The following is a 24,841-nucleotide window of genomic DNA, read 5'->3' on the forward strand; positions in this document are numbered from 1 at the left end:
GATTTGTTCAAATGGCAAGAAGGAAGCTTATGGAGAAAAATGCAAAAATTAGGGCAGATTGGTGAAATGTTGCGAATGACTTGGGGAATCTGTGAGAAGTGAGCTGATGCTGGCTATTTTATGGATGTATGGTGAGCTGAGGTGTCCTGCAAGAGATCTGCGCATCTACTTACAAAAATTGATCAAAGAAAGGACTAACTATACCATGAAAACAAAAATTTCTCTAGCTTAACCTAATTTCTGACCTACAAACAGAAAATGCTGAACAGTAACCTTTGAACAGAAAATCATGCAGAGAGATCTATTGTAAAATAATAGGAAATGATCTAGGAAACTGAATCTAAAGCAATACATTAATCTTTCCAAATCAATTCATCACACTAGAGATTTCATGGGAGAGCAAAACTGTGTTTTTGGTGGCAGCAGTAGTGCCTTGACCTCAAATCATAGTCCAAGAAAGGGAGAAAGGAGATCAGGGCCTGCTGTTGCCTTTTTGAATCTTAGTCTGTCACTGCATTAACCTACTTGAGCAACTAAAACAAAAACAGCTATGTAAACCATCAAAAGCTGCAACCTAATCTAAACAAAGTAAAACGAATCTATGTAACAGAATTAACTCATAAACTGAAGCAAAAACATATAAGTACAAAGAAAGAGGTGTTGGGCAGCTTGGGTTGGGCCCTAACCCAAGAGCTTCGGCCCTCTGAAAGAGATCAGTACTGGCTCAGGAAATATTTCATCTTCATTATCAAAAGTAAAAGTCACATTACATGAACTGTTCTCAAAAAGAAGCTCGAAAATGAGTTGAACAAGAGCTGCACAAAAGTACGAAAATTTGACTAATAACTGGCTAACCTACTGAAGTTCTAAGCCCCCCTATTTATACAAATGGAGTCCTCCAACAGTCCTCCTAAAATCAACGGGCTCGGCTTCCCAGAACTGGAGATAAACAGTAGTCCTTCTTTACTTGCTCAACTGCCCCTTGGATGCATCAATGTGGACCTTTGTGCTCCGAGTTGTTGATGGAGGATTCGAGGAAAGGGGACATAAATGAAGGATACATCCCCCTACAAATCGTCTTCCCTGTTTTCCTCGAGTATTTGTTGTCATTTTCTCATAAATCCCTTGACTTTGTCCAAAATTGACCAAAAAATCTGCATAAAGCACACATTAGACTACATGGCGAAATGACTAACTCAATTCCCTCTATTAGCATAAATATATTCAAAAAAATGCAATAAACTAATGAAAATGGTGGATCAAGTCAAATTAAGAGGCAAAATGAGCCCATATAATTACCCATTTATGGGGCTCATCATCACCTCCCTACTGAATGGGTTGCTCATTCTCTAAGCAACTAGTCTAACTCTTCATCCTTGATGGCTCTGATAGATTCCCTGACATCCCATGCTTCTGATGTGATATCTTCCTCTTTATAATGGAATCCTACCTTTCTATCCACCTCTTCCCACTATTTCTATTCTTCTTCCTCTTTTACTCCTTCCAGCAGTCCTAGCAGCAGTGGAGGACTGAATTTGAGGCCAATCCAATTGGCCTTCAAGCTTTGCATAGAGTGCTTATACAGTGGCACTCTCTTCATGGCTTCCCTCATCTTGTTTGGGGAGTGATCCTCCCTAATCTGTAGGTTGTGTGGCAATGTGTTCCACCTTCTCATGCAGGCATGAATGCAGTCATCTCCAAACAATCTCTCCATGTTCTCGAAATGTGCAATAGCCTGGGCCTGCTTATCAACATATTTGGGACACTTTGAGGATTAGCTGCAAGGTGTTGGTGGGCATAGATGAGAGCCATGGGGTCCGTTGGCTCTGCTCTAGTCATCAGAGGTTCATTCAACTCTTTTGCCATCATTTTCTGGATTTCTGCTGCACTTTTCTCTTCATGGCTCATCCAAGATGCCATGGCCATCAGCGACAAATCTCCTAACACAACATTGGGATCCCATAGGTTCATATCAGTAAGGGCCATGGTGTGCAAGTAAAACTCTGTCAACTTTGCTTTGTCCTTAGCTAAACTGTGATCACATAGATTCATGAATTGGCCATAATCCTGAAAAGCTATTGTGCCCCTCTGGGCCAGAGTCTTGATCTGAAATTGGAGCCACTGATCCTTGAGGTACACTGCATATGATTTGGCTACCTGTCTGCATTGTAATGCCTCCATAGCCCAGCTGGCCATGCAGGCTAATTGGGCTTCCCTTTCCTGTAGTTGCCTTCTTAAGATCAATACCTCATTTTCTGCCTGGGGTTCCCTTTCCTGTTGTTGTCTTATTAATGTCTCACTGTCTGCCTGGGGTTCCTTTTCCCGTTGCTATCTTTTGAAGATTGACAGCTCATTTTCTGCCCGAGGTTCCCTTTCTTGCAGCTGCTTCATTAACATTTCATTTTCTGCCTCCAATTGAGCTCTTCTTATGCTTTTTGTATGCCTGACAATGCTCAATTCTTTGACCATTTCCCTCAATTTGTTTTCCATGTGCCCAACGTCTTCCACCCCTCCTGATTTTGCAATCTGCGTCCATGTATGGGTCCTTACTCTTTCTTTTTCCAGCTCAAAGATAAGAGGGACTACAAACTTTTGTGGGATGATTTTCCCTCTTTTCAAAGGTTGTAGTAAGAGCCTAAGTTAGGCTAAGGGTTAGGCTCTGGTATCTCTTTTGCCTGATCTTCCTCCTTGGTCTGTTCTTTTGCCTTCTTTTCAAGATTTTCAATCTCTTGAAGCTTTGTCAATGTCTCCTGTAGAGCGGTTTGTGCCTCCTGTAGGAATATTTTAGAGTCCATAAGTTTGATCCTTTCTTTCCAAGTAGAAGCTCTCGGGTTGCCCCTTTCATAGGTAATGGGGGTTTTGGCTAGAGATTCCTCCTCTTTTGCAGTAGGGACATCTTCAATGATGATGGGCTCCTTTGAAGGTGGCTAAGGCTTCCCCATCTTTATTCTGGTGCTCTTTCGAGCCTTGAAGTACATAGATGGTTGTCTCTTCCTTTTTCCTTTGGGCTTGGCTGGAGTACTAAGTGCAGCAAGAACAGTTGTTGCCTCTCTTGTTAGTGTCTCAGGAGACACTTCTTCCTACTTTGCTTCTTCTTCTTCATCTGTTATTTTTCCTGTTTCTGCTGGTTTTGCTTCTGTTGTTTCTGATTTTGTTTGCTCCTCTGCTTGCTTAGCTTCTGCTTTTCCTGTGGCAACCTTTTTCTGAACTATCTTAGGCTTCTTCCTTTTAGTTCTTGGCCTCTTCTTTTTCTCTATTGTGGTTTTACCCTTTTCTGCTTTTGATTCTTTCTTCTTCTCTGCTTTAGGCTCATCTTTGGTGGTGTCATGTTTCCCTTTTTCTATCTAGTTTCCTTCTTTTTCTGTGTGGGGTTCCTCTTCTTCCATTTGAGTGTTCTTTTCTTCTTCATGGATTCCCTTCTCAGCTTCTCATTTTTTTTCTTCCTCTTCACTTTCATACGGACTAAGGTCATAGGTGAGAGTTTTTATATCATCCTCTTTAGTCATGTTTCTGAAAATCTCCCAGGCTATGGGAATTGTGAAAGTGTGGAGGGCATCCTCCACCAGCAATTTAATTAACCCATGGTGAGCAAATTGGTCTGGAACCCTTGCCTTCAATTTGGTGCTAGATTCTATTAAGGACTGGAGGAGAAAATATGGAACACTGAGCTTTCTGGATGTCCATGCCATATCTGAGTTCATGTAACAGTCTGAAATTGTTCCCATAAACTATGTTGTATCTTCCTTCATAGGAGATGTATTTCATAATCTGATAACTGACCTCATCCCATGGGTAAGGTATACTTGTTCTCCTGATGCCATTCTTGTCCTCCACAGAATGTTCATTAGGCTAGAAAGAGGTCTTCTTGGCAACTTGATCTTGTGGTTTTTCTTCCTTGCTCCAGGGTAGTCCAAGTGGGAGACTGGTAATCCTGCTGATGAACTCTGGGGTGATTTCTATAGTTAGACCCTGAAACTGACAATGGCATGGGTTTTTGAGTGAGGTTTTAAAGACAATATAAATTCCTCTGTGACTTCATCATCATACCCATGCAACTTTTCACGAAAAGGCATCCAATTTTCTCTAGTGAAGAGGGCTACCACTTCTGGATGTTCATGCAGCTTAGTTGAATTTAAAGGCTCCTTCCTCATAAAACCCCCTGTCATGATGTTTCAGATTCTGCTGGAATATCTCAGTTGAAGAGGGAGGCAGCAAGTTTCAATCCCGAAAACAGAGGAACAGCTGAGGTTTTCTTTCAAGAAACAGGGAGAGAGTTTTTGTGTTCTTTCTTTTTTTTTTTAAACAAATTTCAACTTTCCTTCCTTCCAAAATCTGTTCTCTAGACTCACATTACTTCTCTGTCTGTTTGAGGGAAACAATATCTTAAAAAAACAGAGAACATACAGAACTGTGTTTTTTCCTTTTTCAAAATAAGCAGATACCCAATGCAAGTTCACTCTTTATAGGCTTGATTTTCTAGAGTTGCATCATTTCTTTACATAGGAGAATACCACAGAGGAGAAGGAGACAGTCTTTCAGTGCAAAGAGCAAATGGAGAAATTGTATATATATTTTTAAAAAACACAAGCAAACTTTGTTCTCACTTCCCTTCCCTTTTTCAACTCAACACCTCACTTGGAATCGCGCCAACTTTTGTATATATATGGAAATGCATAGTGGGTTTTACTGAGCCTACCTTTTTCAGCCCGAATTTGTCATGAAATTCTGAGTTTTCCTCTGTGGTGCTGCTCACTGGCCTTCATGTAGAAAGGCTCTTGTAGGACTGTGTTTTCGCTCTTGTAGAGTCCGATAAGTGGAAGGGTTCTGAAACTGACAAAGAGCGACAGTTTCGAGGCTCTGGAGGTGGTAGGTAGGTTGCTACAGCTGAGCACTCGTCGACGCAAATGAGAACAAAGGTGGTGAAGGCAGTCGACTGTAGCGTACTTAAGCTTACGGGAGCGTTCTGCAGTGACGAGGTGAGGTGGTAGGAAGGGTACGTTACCCTCATCCAGACCGTTGGTCCCTACTTCAGTGTCATGATGAAACTTTTATGTCGCCTACCGCAATTATTTCAATCATTCTCGTTAGATGCCGCCACTACCTGTTTTGAGATTTTTTCGAGTTGACTGAACACACGTGCTGATTGCACCCACTGAGCGTTGTTTGAACTGGACGAGGGTGGCAAGTTAGTTGGCCACCGATCTCGTTTAATCGCAACCATCTCACTTGTCCATGCATTTTTTAAATTATACTCATGCAACAGAGGAACGGGTTTAGTCACTTACCTGTTAGTCGAGAATTGTGTGCTACCATGTTGTTGCATGCTCAAACTTTGGCGTTCTATCCATGGATTTCTGCTGCTGGCGCCCGTGGCTTCTGAATTGGTGGCTCGGCTACCTCGTACTGGTGATCTTCAATCAGGACTGGGCTCCTTGCGCGTTTTATACATCTGTGGCTACACTGACCCTGCCTCTGGAGCTCGATTTTTAAGGGGATCAGCTGCTACAGGAATCCTGCAGGATTTCCTGTAGCTGCTTCTCCCTCTAAAACTTTTGGCTAAGGCTTGAGCAGGGACTGGAGAGGTAGCTGAGGAAGGTTCTTTCAGTCAAGGAAAAGCAGCTGGTATGCACTAGGTAAGAGTTAAGTTAAGGATGTTGCTTGTTTATTCTTCATTTTTCAAAAAAACAAAAGAAACAGGATTTCTGTGTTTTCTGTGCAGGGAAGAAAGAAGCGAGTGGAAATGCAGTGGTGCAGGTATGGAATGGAGAGTTAGGAGGATGAATGGTGGTAGGGGGGTCCACAGGTCTTCTGGACAAGTTTCTAGCCCTTTGATCCTTTTCTTGACTTGATTTCGAGCTCTCTGTGATTTCTACAGGAGCCTCTTGTAGAATGCACAGAGCCTCCTGTAGGATGCATAGTTTTCCAGAACAAGTGAGACCAGGGACTGGTAAAAAATAATAGCGATGGAGAAATGGTCTATCAGAGGTGTATTCGGCTTGGCCATGTCCCTTTTTCTTTTGTGGCCCTCCTGTAATCTGCAATGCATTCAAAAGAAGTTAATTTTTCTGTTCCTGTTTTTTCTTTTTTCTCTTTTTTTTTCCTTTTTTTTTTAGACAGTTAGGGCGCCTCCAGGAGGTTTTCACCCTCACTGCCTGCCCTGAGCGCCTCCAAGGGGAGGTTTTCACCCAGGGATCTTTTATTCTCCTCATTTTTATTTTATTTTTTAGGGTGTGGGTGGAGTGGAGACAGAGACTTGCTCCACTACCAACATTGTTTTACTCAGATTCTCAATGAATTCTGCTTGGAGAGGGGCTTCCTGTAGATTTTCAACATATGCCCATTGACAAGCATAGGGATGGCTCCTTCATCGATGGTCCTGATCAAAACTGAACCATTGTCATTGCACCTTTCTACTGTACGGTCCCAGCCATCTTGTCCTCAGTTTTCCCTTGAAATATTTAAACCTTGAATCATACAGCAGTGCCCAATCTCCTTCCTGGAATTGTTTCTCTTTGAGATGTCTGTCATGCCATATTTTCTTTTGAAGTTGGACTACCTCTTAGTGGAGAAGGGCCTACAATCTTTGTTCATCCAATCCATTTAGCTGGAGTAACCTTTCCTTTTGTGCATGGCTGAGATCTAGGTCCAGCTGAGCTACCATCCTTAGTGTGTTATATTCAAATTCTATTGACAGCAAAGCCTTCTTCCCATAGACTAGCTCATAGGGTGTGAACCCTGTGGTGGTCTTCCAGGTGGTGTTATAGGCCCAAGTGGCCTCAACCAATCGATCTGCCCAATCTTTTCTGCTGCTGCTCACTACCTTGGTCAAAATCCCTTCCAAAGCTCTGTTAGTGACTTCCACCTGTCCATTTGCTTGCGGATGATAAGGGGTGGAAGTTCTGTGCTTAATTTTGTGATGTGTGAGCAGGTCTTCAATCAGATTGGAGGTAAACTGACTCCCTTGATCTGTGACTAATTCTCTTGGATATCCAAACTTATAGAATATATTCTCTCTTAAAAACTCAGCTACTTTTTCTTCTGTTGTTGCCTTGATCACCTTTGTTTTTGCCCATTTTGTCACATAATCAATGCACAAAATGATGTAATATTTCTACTTTGAAGGAGGGTTGACAGGACCCACAAAGTCCATGCCCCACTTCTCAAATGGCTTGAAAGTCACTTGAGGTTGCAGGGGCATCTCATCCCTTGGAGTAGGTTTCCCCATCCTTTGACACTGATCACATTGGCTGATATATCGCCTTACATCTTGATAAAGGGTGGGCCAACAGTAACATGCTTGCAGAATTTTGAGGGCAGTCCTCTTTGCTGCAAAATGACCCACACAGGGCCCATCATGACAGATCAAGAGAATGTCAAAAACTTCCTCCTCCCTAACACATCTTCTCAAAACCTGATCTGGTCCAAGTTTGAAGAGATTGCCCCCAATCCAAGTGAAAGGGGCACTTTTTCTCACAATCTTGCTCTTCTCTTTTGAGGACACGTTTGGCGGGAATTGTGTGGAAACCAAGTAATTTTTTATATCAACAAACCATGGAGAGAGTACTGAGATAGCAAATAGGTGTTCATCTGGCATTTTATCATCCACCATTCCTTCTTCACCTGCAGGCAAATCTATTCTAGACAAAAAATCAGCAACAACATTTTCCTTACCTGACTTATCAACAATAGTTAAATCAAATTGCTGCAAGAAAAGCAACCATATAATAATGCGAGCATTTACATCTGGTTTGTTCATTAAATACCTAATTGCAGCATGATCAGTGTGTACAAATGTTTGATAGCCGATGATGTAGTGTCTAAATTTATTTAGGGAATGGACTACAGCTAGGAGCTCCTTTTCGGTTACAGTGTAGTTTGATTCTACCTTCGACGAGTTTTTACTTACAAAATATATGGCATAAGGCAGATTCTCATCAACTTGCCCTAAGGCTGCTCCTATCGCTTTGTTCGAGGCATCTGTATGAATGTGGAAAGATAGGACCCAGTTTGGACCTCTCAAAATTGGGGCAGTCACCAGTTTACCTTTCAAGGTATCCAAAGATTCTTGACAGTTGTCAATCCATATGAACTCAGCATCTTTTCCCGAAAGAACAAACAATAGAGAGGCTAGCTTACTGAAATCCTTAATGAATCTTCTATAATACCCTGCTAAACCTAGGAAACTTCGAACATATCTTACCTTTTGAGGAGGTGGCACCCTTTGGATGATGGCAATTTTGTTGGGGTCCACCTGTAATCCCTATTGAGAGAGTGTATGACCTAGCACGGTCCCTTCAGTCATCAGGAATTCACATTTTTTAAGACTGAGGGACAGGTTCATTTCAATACACTTGTCCAAAACTTTTCCCAGGTTAGACAAAGCTTCCTGGAAGTTAGAACCATAAGGGGTAAAGTCATCCATATAGATTTCCACTGCATCATGAACCAGTTCAGCAAATATACTCAATACTGCTCTCTGGAAAGTGGCGGGAGCATTTCACAATCCAAAAGGAAGGACCCGATATGCAAAGGTACCCCAAGGACAAGTGAAAGTGGTCTTATCTTGGTCTTTCGGGCTAATTTGGATCTAGTTGTACCCGCTAAACCCATCTAGGAAGGAGAAAAACTTCTTCCCTGCCAGGCCATCTAACACTTGATCTATGAAAGGCAAAGGAAAATGGTCTTTCTTGGTGGCCTTGTTTAGTTCCCGATAATCGACACAGATTCTCCACTTCCCATTTTTCTTTGGCACTAGCACCAAAGGAGAGACCCATTCACTGTCAGAGATAGGGTAGACGAATCCTGCATCCAGTAACTTTTACAGTTCTTCTTTGACAATGTCATTAAGGTCTGGATCCATCCTCCTTTGAGGATGCCTGACTAATTTGCAATATTCCTTAATGTAAATGTGATGAGTACAGACTGAAGGGTGCACTCTCGTCATCTCCTTATAGCTCCAAGCAAAAGCATCCAAGTGGTTTCTTAATAAGCTACACAGTTCTTTCTCCTGAGAGGTGGATAGGGATGAGTTGATTTTCAAAGTTCTTTCTGGGCTGAATTCCATATCCTTAACTCAGAGAGAGGTCAGGTTAGCCACACAGAGATCAGCTAAAGGATTGGCTTGGGTTTCTTCCACCAGCTCTTCTAATGGCAACACACTGGGGGGTGGATTCTGAATCAAGTTTTCAATAAGATCATTCTCGGTTTGTGGTTTCCCTCCCATGGTAGCTTCCACTGCACACAGTGGTGTGGAATAGACTTCATCCTCATCTTCCTCCTCCAACCATAGAGGTAAATCATGTTCTAACAAAGGTTGGGCAGGAGGATGTAGGACTAGCTGCTTAAACATATGCCCATTCTTGATTTTCATGTTCCCCGCTCGACAACTGATGTAGGCATCTGCAGTAGCCAACCAGGGTCTTCCCAGGATGAGAGGATACCCAATGAGCTTTGCCTTTGGTTGGAGAACTAGGAAATCAGCAGGGTACTCCCAAGAATCGATGGAGACCATTACATCTTCCACAATCCCTTCAGGGGTCACGGTGGAGTGGTCTGCTAATTGGAGTACTGTTGTGGTCTTTCTCAGGGAGCCCTGAAAGTTGAGCTTGAGCATAGTGTCCTTAGTCATCACATTAATGGCAGCCCCTAGATCAATCAGGGTATGGGGGATTATGGTGCCATTGATGTGGACATCAACTACAGGGCTTCCAGGGTCTAGATATTTTGGACAGATTACCTGCCCCAACATCAGGTCAGACAGTTGTCCTATGACATTGATAGTTGGGGCATCTCTCCTATGCCTGCCTGGATGCCTGAAGAACTTCTCCTTGATCATCTTGTTGTATATAGGCACATCCTTTATGGCTTGGAGAAGTGGTATCTTTACACATAATTGTTTCAATTCTCTCAGAAGTTCAGTTTCTTCTGGGGTAGGTTTTGTTGTTCCAAATAATCTCTCAGGAAAGGGTGGAATGGATTTTGGTTCACTTTCCTCTTTTTCTTCATCATCCTCCTTAGGGGGAGGCTAGTTATCTGGGAGAACCTTCCCAGATCATAGATTAATCTCCTAAATCTCTACAACATACGTCGGGCATGATGGTTCCCCACTATATACCTGTTGGTCCTGTCTGTTATTCAGGTTCGGGTTCAGTTGAGCAGGTATTTGGGGTTGCCTTGGTGGAGCAAGAGGTAATGGTTGTGGTTGAGCAGGTGGTGGAGGAAAAAGAGTGGGAGGAGAGTTGTACTGGCGCCTCCATCCTTGATAAGGTGCATTCCACTGAGGTTGTGGCTGAGCATAAGAGTGAAATGAATGAGCAGCTAGTTGAGCATGGTATTGAGATGGATATGACCAAGGAGGGAGTGTGGACTAGGAAGGATGAGCAAGGGGACCCCAAGAAGGCATGGAAGTGGCTTGATTGGGGTTGTAATATGTCTGGGATGTCCCTTGCATTCCCTGCTGGTAAGGTCTGGGTCCATGTGGCCTCCTTTGGTTCATGAAATAGAGTGGTTCAGTGGCTCCTTCGGCCCCCTGGTATGCAGCTTTAAGTCCGGGCAAGGAAGGGCATTGATTCATAGAATGGTCTTCTTCACAGATTGAACACACTTCTATAGAGTTCAATGGACATTCGTTCCTAGGATGCCTTTTGGTGCACCTAGGACAAAAAATGGCCAAGGCCCTTTCTGCTTCTTCTTGTTTCCTTTTGATATGCAAGGTATCCATTTGCATGGCAAGAGTCTGCATCATCTCGCTCTTGAAATCTTCCAGCAAATTTCCAAATTCACCTCTAAGGGATGAACTGGATGAGGATGTACTGGCTAGGGGTTGACTTCCCCTACCTCTCTTTCTGGCTTCCCTAGAATGGTTTCTAAACACAGTCTTTATGTCTTCATAAGGTAGTTGGTAGATGTCCCCCCCATCTAGCAAATGGAGGGCATCTAGAAGGTCTTCCAGGACTCCTCTAAGCAAGACCAACTTTAGAGATTCGGGGTCAAGTGTGCACTTGGCCCTTTTATAACTGAGCTGAAACCTCTCTTCATAATCTTCCAAGGATTCATCGCTTCCCATGGTCATTCGGAAGATTTCTTCCTCGGTATCCTTTGACCTACAGTAGTCTTTGACCTACAGTAGTCCCGATATTTGTTATTAAAGACTTACTGCATCTGAGCCGAAGTTGTGATATTGTTGCCAGGTAACCCCATGAACCAGTTCAATGCTGCATCCTTAAGGGTAGAAGGAAACAGTTTCAACTTATGCTCATCTTCTGCATAGTCATAGGTTCGACAGATAACAGCAAACTAAAACAAAAAGGTATCAGGATCTTCGGTAGTCAACCCATAGAAGTGGGGTAAGGCTAAAAGACTTATGTTCTTCATTTTAGTGTCCCCATTGGTCTCTCGGATGGGAAAGGTACCCTATATTCTTTCCCCATCCCCTCTAATGTTTCTGTTTTCAGCCATGGTCTCAGGAGGGATGGTTTATTCCTCTTTTTCTGCTATAGGATCTTTGTATATCTCTAGTTGTTCACCTATAGGTTCTTCTGGATCACTGCCACCAAAGAAGAGAGAAGGGTGACTTTGTGATGTGGTGGGGGTGTTGGGTAGGAATTTCCCTGAATTATCTTTGTTCCTACGAGGCATGAAAGGAAATCTCTTTTTGGGTGATTTTTGTTTTTTTTTCTATTTGTACCTGTAAAACTGAAACTGATTGAACAAACAAATTGCAACTAACTAAAATGAACTTGCTAAAATGAAATTGCAAAATTGAAATGAAAGCAAGGAAATGACTAATCTACTTTTGTTGGAATGGAAATTGCAGAATTGAAATGAAAGCAAGGAAATGACTAATCTACTTTTGCTGAAATGGAAATTGCAGAATTGAAATAAAAGCAGGGAAATGACTAATCTACTTTTGCTGAAATGGAAATTGCGGAATTGAAATGAAAGTAGGGAAATGACTAATCTACTTTTGCTGAAATGGGAATTGTAGAATTGAAATGAAAGCAAGGAAGTGCAGAAATTGAAAGAAACAACTACTCTACTTTTGCTGAAATAAACTACTTAGCAGAATGTTGTAGTAGAAAATAGAAGAAAGTAGTAATCACAAGATACTCTGACGCTTCCCTGGCAACGGCACCAAAAGTGGTGAGCACCAGTTTTGCAGCAATAATGCTGCAACTCCTGGGGCTTCCTACTTTACTTTTATCAACCCGGTAGTTCATAACAAACTTGGAAGCGACAGTGCTGTATGCACAAATACTAGCTCTTACTGCAGGCTGTCACTTGGTCAGCTGGCGCAAGATCACTAGGGCTTAAGCCAACTTCTATGAATTCTCAGAAGAAGCTTTTAACTGTGATGAAAGAAATCTAACTCTACAGAGGCTATTCTATTTGCAGAAAGAGAAGGAAAACTTAAATGTAACGCAAACCCTAGCAAACCCTAATTTATCCAACTAACCCTACTTTTTGCAGAAAAAGAGATAGAAACTGATGTGATGAGTGCCATTGACTACTAAAAAAGGTAACTTACATTTATTCAAGCTACTTCTGAAAAGAAATGAGAAGAAAACATCTTTTTGTGCTTTTGAGTGTTTTTATGTGAAATTATTATGCTTGTAATTTATCTGGTTGTGATTGTGCAAAGGTTTGGTGGCGAAGGAAGATGGACTTGGTTTTTGCAGAGGTGGAGGAAGGTGTGGAGAGGTCCTAAAAAGCCCCTAGTACCCTTTTGAAGACGTCCATTATAATCGAATAACGAAAAACCACTTACAGGGAATTCTACAGGAGGCTACAGAGGATCTACAGGAGGAGGCCGAGAGCTATTTTTGGAGGTTTTGAAAGTGGAAAAATGATGGGAAATGGTAACTGAAGGCTAGATGAAGGTGTTGAGGTGTCTGGAGCTTGTCAAGGAAGATCAAGAAGGAACATGATGGTTGGATTTGTTCAAATGGCAAGAGGGAAGCTTATGGAGAAAAATGTAGAAATTAGGGTAGATTGGTGAAATGTTGCGAATGACTTGGGGAATCTGTGAGAAGTGAGCTAATGTTGGCTGCTTTATGGATGTATGGTGAGCTAAGATGTCCTGCAAGATATCTGCACATCTACTTACAAAAACTGATCAAAGAAAGGACTAACTATACCATGAAAATAGAAATTTCTCTAGCTTGACCTAATTTCTGACCTACAAACATAAAATGTTGAACAGAAAAGCATGCAGAGAGCTCTATTGTAAAAGAACAGGAAATGATCTAGACAAATGAATCTGAAGCTATACATTAATATTTCCAAATCAAGTCATCACACTAGAGATTTCATGGGAGAGCAAAACTATGTTTTTGGTGGCAGCAGTAGTGCCTTGACCTCGAATCATAGTCCCAAAAAGGGAGAAAGAAGATCAGGGCCTGCTATTGGCCTTTTTGAATCTTAATTTGTCACTACATTACCTACTTGAGCAACTGAAACAAAAACAACTATGCAAACCATCAAAAGCAACCTAATCTAAACAAAGTAAAATGAATCTATGTAACAAAAATTAACTCATGAACTGAAGCAAAAACATATAAGTACAAAGCAAGAGGTGCTGGGAAGCTTGGGTTGGGACCTAACCCAAGAGCTTTATCCCTCTGAAAGAGATCAGTACTAGCTCAATAAATATTTCATATTCATTATCAAAATTAAAAGTCACATTACACGAACTGTTCTTAAAAAGAAGCTCGAAAATGAGCTGAACAAGAGCTGCAAAAAAGTGCGAAAATTTGACTGATAACTGGCTAACCTACTGAGGCTCTAAGTCCCCCTATTTATACAAATGGAGTCCTCCAACAGTTCTCCTAAAATCAAGGAGCTCGGCTTCCTAGAACTGGAGATAAACAGCAGTCCTTCATTACTTGCTCGGTTGCCCCTTGGATGCATCAATATGGACCTTTGTGCTCCGACTTGCTGATGGAGGATTCAAGGAAATGGGTCATAAATGAAGGAGACACCCCCCTACAAATCCTCTTCCCTGTTTTCCTCGAGTATTTGCTGCCATTTGCTCATAAATCCCTTGACGTTGTTCAAAATTGACCAAAAACTCTGCATAAAGCACACATTAGACTACATGGGGAAATGACTAACCCAATTCAAAAACATGCAATAAACTAATGAAAATGTTGGATTAAGTTGAATTAAGAGGCAAAATGAGCCCATATGATTACCCATTTCTGGGTCTCATCACTGTTATAACATTGATTAAGTCTAAATTTTCTAAGTATTTACAGCTGATATAAATTGTCATAGATTTGGAATTGGTTTACCTCATCTTTCCACTTAGAATCTGACATTGATTTTGTTGATTGGCATAATACCTTGTGTTAATAATCATTGGTGGATAAAGTTGGTTACTTAAAATTTACACTTGTATCTCTTAGCACTTATGTTGTTTAAGATTGCATCATAACATTGTTAAGTACTCTTACATTAAGATAAATCTCACATAACTACTTAAGTAACTTAAACAATCTTAACTCAAGATAATCTCACCCATAAGAATACTAGATTTAGATTGCATTAATAATTTACCTCCTAGCATAAGCTAGGTTGATATAGATATAAGGAGAACCTTCTCACTTAGATGGACGGGCCTTGGCAACTCTTCGGTGGTTAACATGGTGACCTTGCAGTCGTCAGAGCCACAGTCTCTACAGGGCCAAAGGCATCGGATGATAGGAGCACAACATAAGATATCATTAATCAGGCCCTAGCCTGCTTCCTGCTGACCTCCTTCCCACAACCTACCTTGGAGCCCATTTTCAAAATAGTTAAAAGAAGGTTACATCTAGATTAGGCACTTAACTAAAGATAACCAATATCTTTGCATCACACAACACATAGGTTTTCATATCATTCAGGTTAGTCAATCATCTTAAGCAGCATATGTCCCTCCAGTCATTTGATTCCAATTCACTATAAGCAATAATTTGTGACTCCATTAAGGCACTCGTCTCATACTTTAAAATTTAATCTAATCAATAATCTTGTTCGAATTTAACCGATTGGTTAGGCCACTCGTCTGTGTCTCCTAAATAAGTTGGTTTCCAACTTTTTTTCTTTCATCTCATTCCATAGGGACTAACCCTAATAGCCTATTGTTAGGAGACAACTAGAACGGAGTGGGCGAGGATCAAAGTGACAGCCCCTGTCTTGAGCGTTGTCGTGATGCTTGTACAATCGGAGTGACAACAAGACCTCCTCTTGCTTACTCGATCTGTTTATTTGTGTATCTTAGGAGGTACTCCAAGCCCTAGGGTTCAAGGTTTGGAGGGAAAAACACCACAAGAGTCACTTGTGGGTTTGGAAGCCAAGTATGGGGTTTTGCAACAAATCGTGTTTTCGGCATTTCTAGGACCACGTTTCTACATGTGATGGCATGAGACAATAGAGGACGGAAAGGCGAATCCAACGCTTTGAGAATCGTCGAATTCTGAGTTGTAGAAGTGGAGATATGAATTTTTAAAGATATTTTTGGGGTTGACACCATAAGTGTCAATGTCGGGCTAAGGTTATGTTAGGCTTATGACAAGTAGACAGCCCCTAAAATGTGATGTTTTTGAGCCCTATTTATGTGTATATATAGAGGCGTATTGGGAGGCTATTACTCGTCCAAAGTGTGCAATTCATTCCCTTGAGCAACTCGTTGAGGAGGGACATCTCTATGCCCTACCCGTAGCATAAGGAGGCAGAACAACAAGAAAGGAGGTCTGGTTAAGGGTCTGAATCAGTTGTTTGGAGGTCAAGTACTGCTAGTGGAGGAGTCAAGGTCTCTTGGAGGAAGGTTGGGCCCTTAAGGGTTGAACGTAGGGCATCTGAGATGTTGTTTAAGAGGGTCACGACCCTGTTCTTGGAGGTCGCAGCCCAAGGAGGAGCAGCAAGGGTGTTTGGGGTTGTTTTGGAGGATTGTGGATGCACTGTGGTAGTGTTTGAGGGCAGCGTATTGCAACAAAAGTTTTGTGTGGTAGGTTGCAGGCCATACCACCACAAGGCTTGTGTGGGCTATTTTAAGGGCTAGTTTTAGCCCTTACCCTCAGTGTGCAGGAGTGTATCTCCCAGCCTAGACCACAGTTTTCTAGAGGGTTGTTTGTGAACTGTTGGATTTTAGTGCTGCAGCAGTGTGACCTAGTGCCCTAGCCAAAACAGTCACAAACAACAGTGTGCAAGAATATTTGGAGCAGTGTTTGGAGGTGCGTTGGGTCAAAGAAGTTGACCAGAATTGGATCAGAATTGGAGCAGCCTGTGGGAGCCGTTTTTTAGGAGCTCCTTGAGCGATAAGTAACCCCAATTAGGATCAAATTCCACAGTGAAGGATTGGGCATCATTGGGCAACATGTTGATAACCTAAAGTAGCCCTAGACGATCTATCTTGAAGTGACGAAGATGAGCTAAAGATTGGGTGAAGTTTGGTGCCAAAGTGCAACACCTTAATGGACAAAGGTGACTGGTAACCTGGCAGTTTGGAGCTCGGGAATTAGGCCTACCCAGAGAGCAAATTGGATCAGCCTGTGTACATGCTACAAAAGTGACTTGCAACAGTGTTAGGTGGCATCCCTCCTAGAGTATCGATGTGTTGTCCTTTGAAGGACTAAGGGGCAGCTAGTAAGCAAAACGGAAGCGAAGGGTCGACAGGACAAGATACAACATAGAAGCTGCAACGATGTTTGTCATTATACCTTGTATACCATACACTGTTGTATTATTCAGATTTGGTTTAATATAACGAAGATTGGGGTTGTACATATTGTACAATATTTGTTAAAAATTGTGTATATTTGTGTATGTGTGATTTACTGCTTTATATTTTCCGTTGTGCAAAGTAGTTTATGGTTGAGATTCTTGGTTTGGTAGCGTCGTTGATTTTAAGACTCTAACCTGGACCCAAGGTCGTGGAAATTCAACATGGTATTCGAGCGTGTATAAGCTACTTTGGAAGTAAGTCAATCAGAGTTGTGCACAGCGAAGAAAAGCTTAAGAGGGAGTTCGTCACATTGTAGGTGACAATGTCGAAGTTGCAGGCAGGTCTCCAATATGAGGACAGGTTGGAGGGATTGTCCAACTATACTCCTTGGAAGGAAAGGATCAAGTTGGTCTTGCCGGTCAACAAGATCTAAGATTTTGCCGAGAAAGAGATCAAGAAGCCAACTAACCCTAAGGAACTGGAAATATATGAATATTTGGATGTGAGGGCGAGATTGATCATCCTAGATGGTGTGAAGGATTCCCTAATACCTCATTTGCCTGGGAAGAACAATGCACATGAGATGTGGATGGTTGTTCAGAATTTGTTCCAAATAAGAACGAGAACCGGGTACTGGTATTGGAGGATAAGTTGAAGTCCACCAAGATGATAAAGGGTGAAAGTGTGACCTCGTATCTGACAAGATTGTCTCAGGTCAAAGACGATCTTGTTGCCATCAGCGTGACTATCTCAAATGGAGATATGGTAAGGATTTCCTTGAAAGGGTTCACCAAGGAATGGAAGCCCTTCATCAAAGGAATTGTTGCCAGAGAGAAGTTCTCAGACTGTGATAGGTTGAGGGATGACCTCATTCAAGAAGAGTTGCGAGACGAGGACCTTCATCCAAAGAAGCCTTTCGATGATGATGTGGCACTTGCAACATGAATGAAGGGTAAGAAAAAGAAGGACTTGAGTAAATTCAAGTGTTTCAATTGTGGCAAGATGGGTCTTTATTTGTCGAGATGTTTGATGAAGAAGAAGGGAGATGATGAGAAGAGGAAAGGAAAGCAGGTCACTAGTGTTGCCACTTCAGCTGAGATACATGATCTCACCAGGATATTGGAATTTGGAAGAGGAGGACTTTGCTATGATTTCTCATTTCTCGTAGGGTACTATCAATGAGGATGGATGGTTCATGGACAATGGTGCGACGAAGCATATGACAAGGTCACAGGAGGTTTTTGAGACTCTATTTGAATGGGACTCGAATTTTCACATGGTGTTGGGCAACAAGAGTAAGTTGGGGATTCGAGGATCAGAAGTTGTGCCATTCAGGATGGAGACAAGACGTGTGATGTGGGTTTAGGATGTACTATTTGTACCAAGACTCAAATATAACGTGATTTATGTCTCGATGATCGAGAGGAAGGGGTTTGAGCTCTTGTTCTAGGATGGGAAGGCAAGACTCAAGCCCGTAGGCTTTAAATCTTATGGGATTGTGCTCGAAGTTAGAGAGCATGGTCTCTACAGGTTGACGAGCAAGCCTGTGGATTATGGAAAGAAGTAGGTGGAGCAAGTGTAGGTTGCAAAGAAGCAGGAATAGGTGCAGGCTTAAGAGGAGAAGGTACAGTTTCCCTAGAAGAAGGTACACTTTCCAAAGAAGAAAGTCCAGGTTCCATAGACTTAGAGGGAGTCAAGTTCGATAGGGAGCTTGCAGGCTCAGAGGGAGACTTTGTAGCACAAGAGGAGCGCATGGTCAGTGGGGAGCAAGGGTGCTCCTACAACTGCCAATAAGGAATCATGAAGAGATTGGAAAGAGATACGAGAGAGGAAGAAGAAGCATGATGCTTCCAGTGATAGCGACACTTCCAAGAAGGGCATAGTTCACAGTATAGGGATTGCTGCGATTGTGAGCATCGGGAATTGGGAAAGTGTTGCAAGCAATGATGATGATGATGATGATGATGAGTTACTTCCTAGTCTTGGAAGTACCTCCCTCGCTATGAGGGATTGTTGATTTGTGCAGCCTAGGAGGTACTCCAAGCCCTAGGACTCAGGGTTTAGAGGGCAAAGTGCCACAAGAGTCACTTGTGGGCTTAGAACCCAAATATGGGGTTTTCCACCAAATAGTACTTTAGGCATTTTCGGGAGCACATTTCTACATGTGATGGCATGAAACGATATAGGGCGGAAAGGAGAATCCAACACTTCGAGAATCATCGAATTTCAAGTTATAGAAGTGGAGATATGAATTTTTGAAGATATTTTTGGGGTTGACACCATACATGTCAAGGTCGACCTAAGGCTATGTTCGGCTTATGAGAGCAGGACAACCCCTAAAATGTGACATTTTGGAGCCCTCTTTATTTGTATATATAGAGGTGGATTGGGAGGCTATTTGATCCGGGTCCGGGTGTGACAAATGACCCTTCCAAGACCTTTTACTTCTGTGATGTGTTAAATTTCATTTTTTAAAAAACATAAATGAATACATCTTCATGTTGTAAAGAAGAGGAACATGACAATCATCAACACATGAAAACATAAGTCGTTGATAACGGAGTTCGTCCATGAGGGACTACGTCTCTGGGCCTCGGTGTCAAGATGGTTTAGGCCGTTGCATTATGTGTTAGAAAGTTGAAGATGTACATGTATGTTATCACTGTCATATAGGAAACGCCCTCACGCAGGAGTGGCTGGAAACCTCCAATATGTTCCTATCTAATGACTCAGAGAATCCCTTTTACAAGTTACATGGGGATCTCAAAATAACATAAATCCATAACAATACATCTCTGATCAACATCAGCAAACAAGATCCCGCATCAAAACATCAAGCACAAGGATCACATCAACACAATGCAAACTCATAATGATGATTCCACATCACATCGAGCGAGAATCGTAACACATCTCATAAGCCATTAAGAAGAAGTATAATGCAACAACATTGTATATACCTCAGCACCATGGATGCATGAATAATGGGTTGCTCTGCTGCTGGCCTACTGTACCATCAAATCTTGTGGCATCGATCACAATCAAAACGTATGCTCGCACTTTAAGTATTGACACTTATAACAGCATATAAGAAGTGGACGAAAAATCGAGGCCTTTGTTGCAGAATATGACACCGCCATCAAGTTTGGGTCGCCAAGAGGTATAAAATAGACATAAAGTTTGTCCAATTTGGACACCGGGAAAATTTGGCCCCTCTCAAAGTTGGGCTCAAGCATGGTTCCACCTGCCTCTGTTCTCGCTCATGGTTCCACCTGCAAATGCAAACTCAGTCTCGAAAATCGTGCATGTACCTCCGCTGGCCCACTGTGCAAATGAGGGGTTTTTAAATGAGTTTCGTGGGCGGATTAAACAAGAAATGAGGTTGGCGCAATGGCTAAATATGTTGATTTGTTGAGGGGTCGGGGGATCAAATCCCGCCCCTCCCCGAATTAACACGATATACTTTTTAAGGCTTGGTGGTTGAGGCATTAAATGTTTTGTGGTTGGCGCATGAGGGTGCCTGGGAGGTGGGCTGGCCACACCAGCCGAGTGGGTTCGATCCCCGCCATGCTCGGATTAACACCTGGTAATGATGAAGCGTGGGCCGGGTCCACCGGAGGTGGCCCACCCCACCATGTAATATATCACCGTTATAGAGTTTTGGAAGTTGGAGAGTTGGTGAGGGTCATGGCCCGTTGACCTGTATTAAATATTAATTTTGGTATATTATGGTTCCGGGTGCAGTGGGGCTGGTGGGGGTCATGGCCCACCACCAAATATATATATATATATATATATATATATATATATATATATATATATATATTATTTTAATGATATAAAAATCATTAGGAGTTTTTGCAAACTCGAAAATTGACCGAAGGAGTCAATTTAAGCATGCCACAAATTTGCCTGGAAACTGGCCCAGGTTGGCCGAAATCCGGTGGCCGGATTTTGTCCAAATTGCTGCCTCCTTAAGTTTGCCTAGTCACCTAAGTCAACCCTGAACTTTGACTACTCCTAACTTTTGCATACGGACTTGGTTTGATGAACCATTCGCACCACCATGATCAAGACGACGAGATCTACGACTTGAACTTGAGTTGATCATGATCCAAGCACTTTCATTTTTGAGCCTTTTCCTAGTCACCGGTGTTTAATGAGCCACCTGGATCATTCCTCCCCACTAAGGAGCTTTTGGTCCTCCAAAAGCATCAAAGTAATCGCAATTGTGTACAATGTCTGCCCCACAAGTGTCCTGAAATGTCACCCTTCATTCTCCTTCTCCTTTGTCCTTCGGAGCCATAAGCGATGAGCCAACACCGGTGTTCTCTGCAAACCTGTAGTACATCTTTGCAATTTACATGCATATGACCAACTAATGATCCAAGCATCCCCATACTTGCCATGAGTTTATAACACATACTCAGTGGTCAAGTTTACATCAAATGGAGAACGAAAATAACCCAACTATCAAAATAACGCCACACATCATTGTCGCTCAAACAAGTGATGGAAACACATCATCACTTTTACAATGCAAATGCGACAAATGATTTACAATAACATAGCCATGACAAGCAAGAAAATCTAGAAAAAACTATTTAGAGAACCATCTCTTTATCATAGTGAATAGACCATCTCCCTGTGGGAGATCTGCTTGTCGATCGACTCTTTTAACTGCATCGTATACATGGGTTTTGTTTGTAGGGCGTTGCTCTGGATGGAGCCTCCAACACGTGGCTCTTTGATGGCCACTTCTGTCGCAATGACTACAATGTGTCCTCTTCCTCCAGATCTGCTTAACATGCCTCTTCCCCTACTGTGGAAAAGGCCTTTCGCGCCTCATCTTCCTTTGTGCTACCATTCGTTTCCAACACCTTGCAAGCACATGGTTATGCAAACCACAAAAAGAACATGTATGTCTATGCCATGACTCATGTTTATCCTTAACAACATGGTGATAATCAAAATGAACACGATTATAATATCGAGACTTGTTATACCTTCCCTGGTGGTCTCAGTCGCGATCATGGTGATGAGAGCTTGCCTCAGCTCTCTCCCTGCAATGTGCACTGTCATGGGATGATGGTGAAGTGTTCCCATCCTCCTCTTTCTTCGACGGTCTCAACAATATCATGGAAGATTCTGTCTTCATTGAGCACTCTCCTTCGTTGTATCCCAAGCCTACATAACGAGGTCTCTGCACAACCTCCAATGGCGTAATCATGCCTTGGCCTTTAGCACCAAGACCTCCTCCTTTATAACCCATCCTGGTAAGGAGTCTCATGCCTGTATCTGCAATGGGTATCTCCACATCTCCAACAGAAATGAAAGCATGTGAAGATGAAACTGAAGAATGATTATGGTCGTTTACCTCAGATGTCAATGTCGACACAGGTGAAGAGGGCTTCTCTAAGCCTTTGTTGCATTTTAGTTCCTCCAAAGCCTCTTTCACGGCTTGTAGCTGAATCTGCAACCTCTGCTTCTCCTCCTTCTCTTCCTGTAGAAGGGTCTTTAATGCATCATGCTCTGCTTGAAGACTCTAATCATCGTGCTTCAATTCTTCCAGGGCCTCTGTCATGGCTTGCAATTGAAGCTGCAACTGATGCTTCTCCTCTTTCTCCTCTTGTAAAAGCACCTTCAACGTTGCGTTGTCTGCTTTTTGTTTCTCATAATCTTTATCCAACATGTCCGCCTTCTCAGACAAGTTGATCATGACCTCGTACATGTCTTTGTCCATCATGGTTTCACATTCAAGAGTAGTTCACATCAACAAGAAGACCGCTCTGATACCACTTGATCCGGGTCCAGGTGTGACAAAGGACCCTTCCAAGACCTTTTACTTCTGTGATGTGTTAAATTTCATTTTTAAAAGAACATAAATGAATACATCTGCATGCTGTAAAGAAGAGGAACATGACAATCATCAGCACATGAAAACATAATTCGTTGATAACGGAGTTCGTCTAGGAGGGACTACGTCTCCGAGCCTCGGTGTCAAGATGGTTTAGGCCGTTGCATTATGTGTTAGAAAGTTGAAGATGTACATATATGTTATCACTGCCATATAGGGAACGCCTCACGCAGGAGTGGCTGGAAACCTCCAATATGTTCCTATCTAATGACTCAGAGAATCCCTTTTACAAGTTACACGGGGATCTCAAAATAACATAAATCCATAACAATACATCTCTGATCAACATCAGCAAACAAGATCCCGCATCAAAACATCAAGCGCAAGGATCACATCAACACAATGCAAACTCATAATGATGATTCTGCATCACATCGAGCGAGAATCGTAACACATCTCATAAGACATCAAGAAGAAGTATAATGCAACAACACTGTATATACCTCAGCACCATGGATGCGTGAGTAATGAGTTTCTATGTTGCTGGCCTGCTGTACCATCAAATTTTGTGGCATCAATCACCATCAAAACATCTACTCGCACATTGAGTATTGACACCTACAATAGCATATAAGAAGTGGATGAAAAATCAAGGCCTCTGTTGCACAATCTGACACCGCCATCGGGTTTGTGTCACCGAGAGGTATAAAATCGACATAAAGTTTGTCCACTTGGACACCGAGAAAATTTGACCCCTCTCAAAGTTGGTCTCAAGCATGGTTCCACCAGCGTCTGTTCCCGCTCATGGTTCCACCTGTAAATGCAAACTTAGTCTCGAAAATCATGCATGTACCTCTGCTAGCCCACTGTGCAAATGAGGGGTTTTTTAAATGAGTTTCATGGGCAGATTAAACAAGAAATGAGGTTGGCACAATGGCTAAATATGTCGAGTTGTTGAGGAGGGGTCGGGGGATCAAATCCTGCCCCTCCCCGAATTAACACGATATACTTTTTAAGGCTTGGTGGTTGGGGCATTAAATGTTTTGTGGTTGGCGCATGAGGGTGCTCAGGAGGCGGGCCAGCCACATCGGTCGAGCGAGTTCGAGCCCCGCCACCCTCGGATTAACACTTGGCAATGATGAGGCGCGGGTCGAGTCCACCGGAGGTGGCCCGCCCCGCCATATAATATATCATCGTTATAAGGTTTTGGAGGTTGGAGGGTCGGCAAGGGTCATGGCCTGTCGACCTATATTAAATATTAATTTTGTTATATTATGGTTCCAGGTGCGGTGGGGGTGGCGGGGGTCATGGCCCGCCACCAAATATATATTTTTTTATTTTTTTTTATGATATAAAAATCATTAGGCATTTTTGCAAATTCAAAAATTGACCGAAGGAGTCAATTTAAGTAGGCCACAAATTCGCCCGGAATCTGGCCCAAGTTGGTCGGGATCTGGTGGTTGGATTTTTTCCAAATCGCTGCCTCCTTAAGTCTGCCCAGTCACCCAAGTCAACCCTGAACTTTGACTGCTCCTAACTTTCGCATACGGACTCGGTTTGACGAACTGTTCGCACCACCACGATCAGGACAACGAGATCTATGACTTGAACGCAAGTCAATCATGATCCGAACACTTTCATTTTTTAGACTTTTCCCTGTCACCGGTGTTCGATGAGCCACCTGGATCACTATTACTCATCTAAAGTGTGCAACGCATTCCCTTCAGTAACTCGTTGAGGAGGAGGAACATCTCTATGCCCTAGTTGCAACATAAGGCGGCAGAACAACGAGAAAGGAGGTCTGGTTAAGGGTCTGAATTAGTTGTTTGGAGGCTGAGTACTGCTAGTAGAGGAGTCGAGGTCCCTTGGAGGAAGACCGAACCCTTAAGGGCTGAACACAGGGCATTTGAGTTGTTGTTTAAGAGGGTCGCATCTCTGTTCTTGGAGGTCGTAGCCTAGGGAGGAGCAGCAAGGGTGTTTGAGGTTGTTTTGGAGGATTGCAGATGGACTATGGTAGTGTTTGAGGGCAGTGTATTGCAACAGAAGTGTTGTGTGGTAGGCCGCAGGCCATACCACAGCAGCAAGGCTTGCATGGGCTATTTTAAGGGTTGGTTTTAGCCCTTACCCTCAACATGGAGGAGGAGTGTATCTCCCAGCCTAGACTGCAGTTTTCTAGAGGGTTGTTTGTGGATTGTTGGAGGAGTTTAGGGTTGCAACAATGTGCCCTAGTGCCCTAACTAGAACAGTCACGAACAACAGTGTGCAAGAAAATTTGGAGC

At 42.6% G+C, this 24,841-nt stretch overlaps 1 pseudogene; it reads right to left on the reverse strand.

Moving 5' to 3' along the window:
• Positions 1 to 22,451, reverse strand: part of LOC149224517 (mRNA-capping enzyme subunit alpha-like) — a 95,998-nt pseudogene extending 73,547 nt beyond the window's left edge.
• Positions 22,452 to 24,841: the final 2,390 nt, after the last annotated feature.

This window comes from Pinus tabuliformis, chromosome Q (genome assembly GCF_031772625.1).
Source record: "Pinus tabuliformis cultivar Carrire ecotype Pingquan chromosome Q, CPIR1, whole genome shotgun sequence".
Lineage (NCBI taxonomy): Eukaryota > Viridiplantae > Streptophyta > Pinopsida > Pinales > Pinaceae > Pinus > Pinus tabuliformis.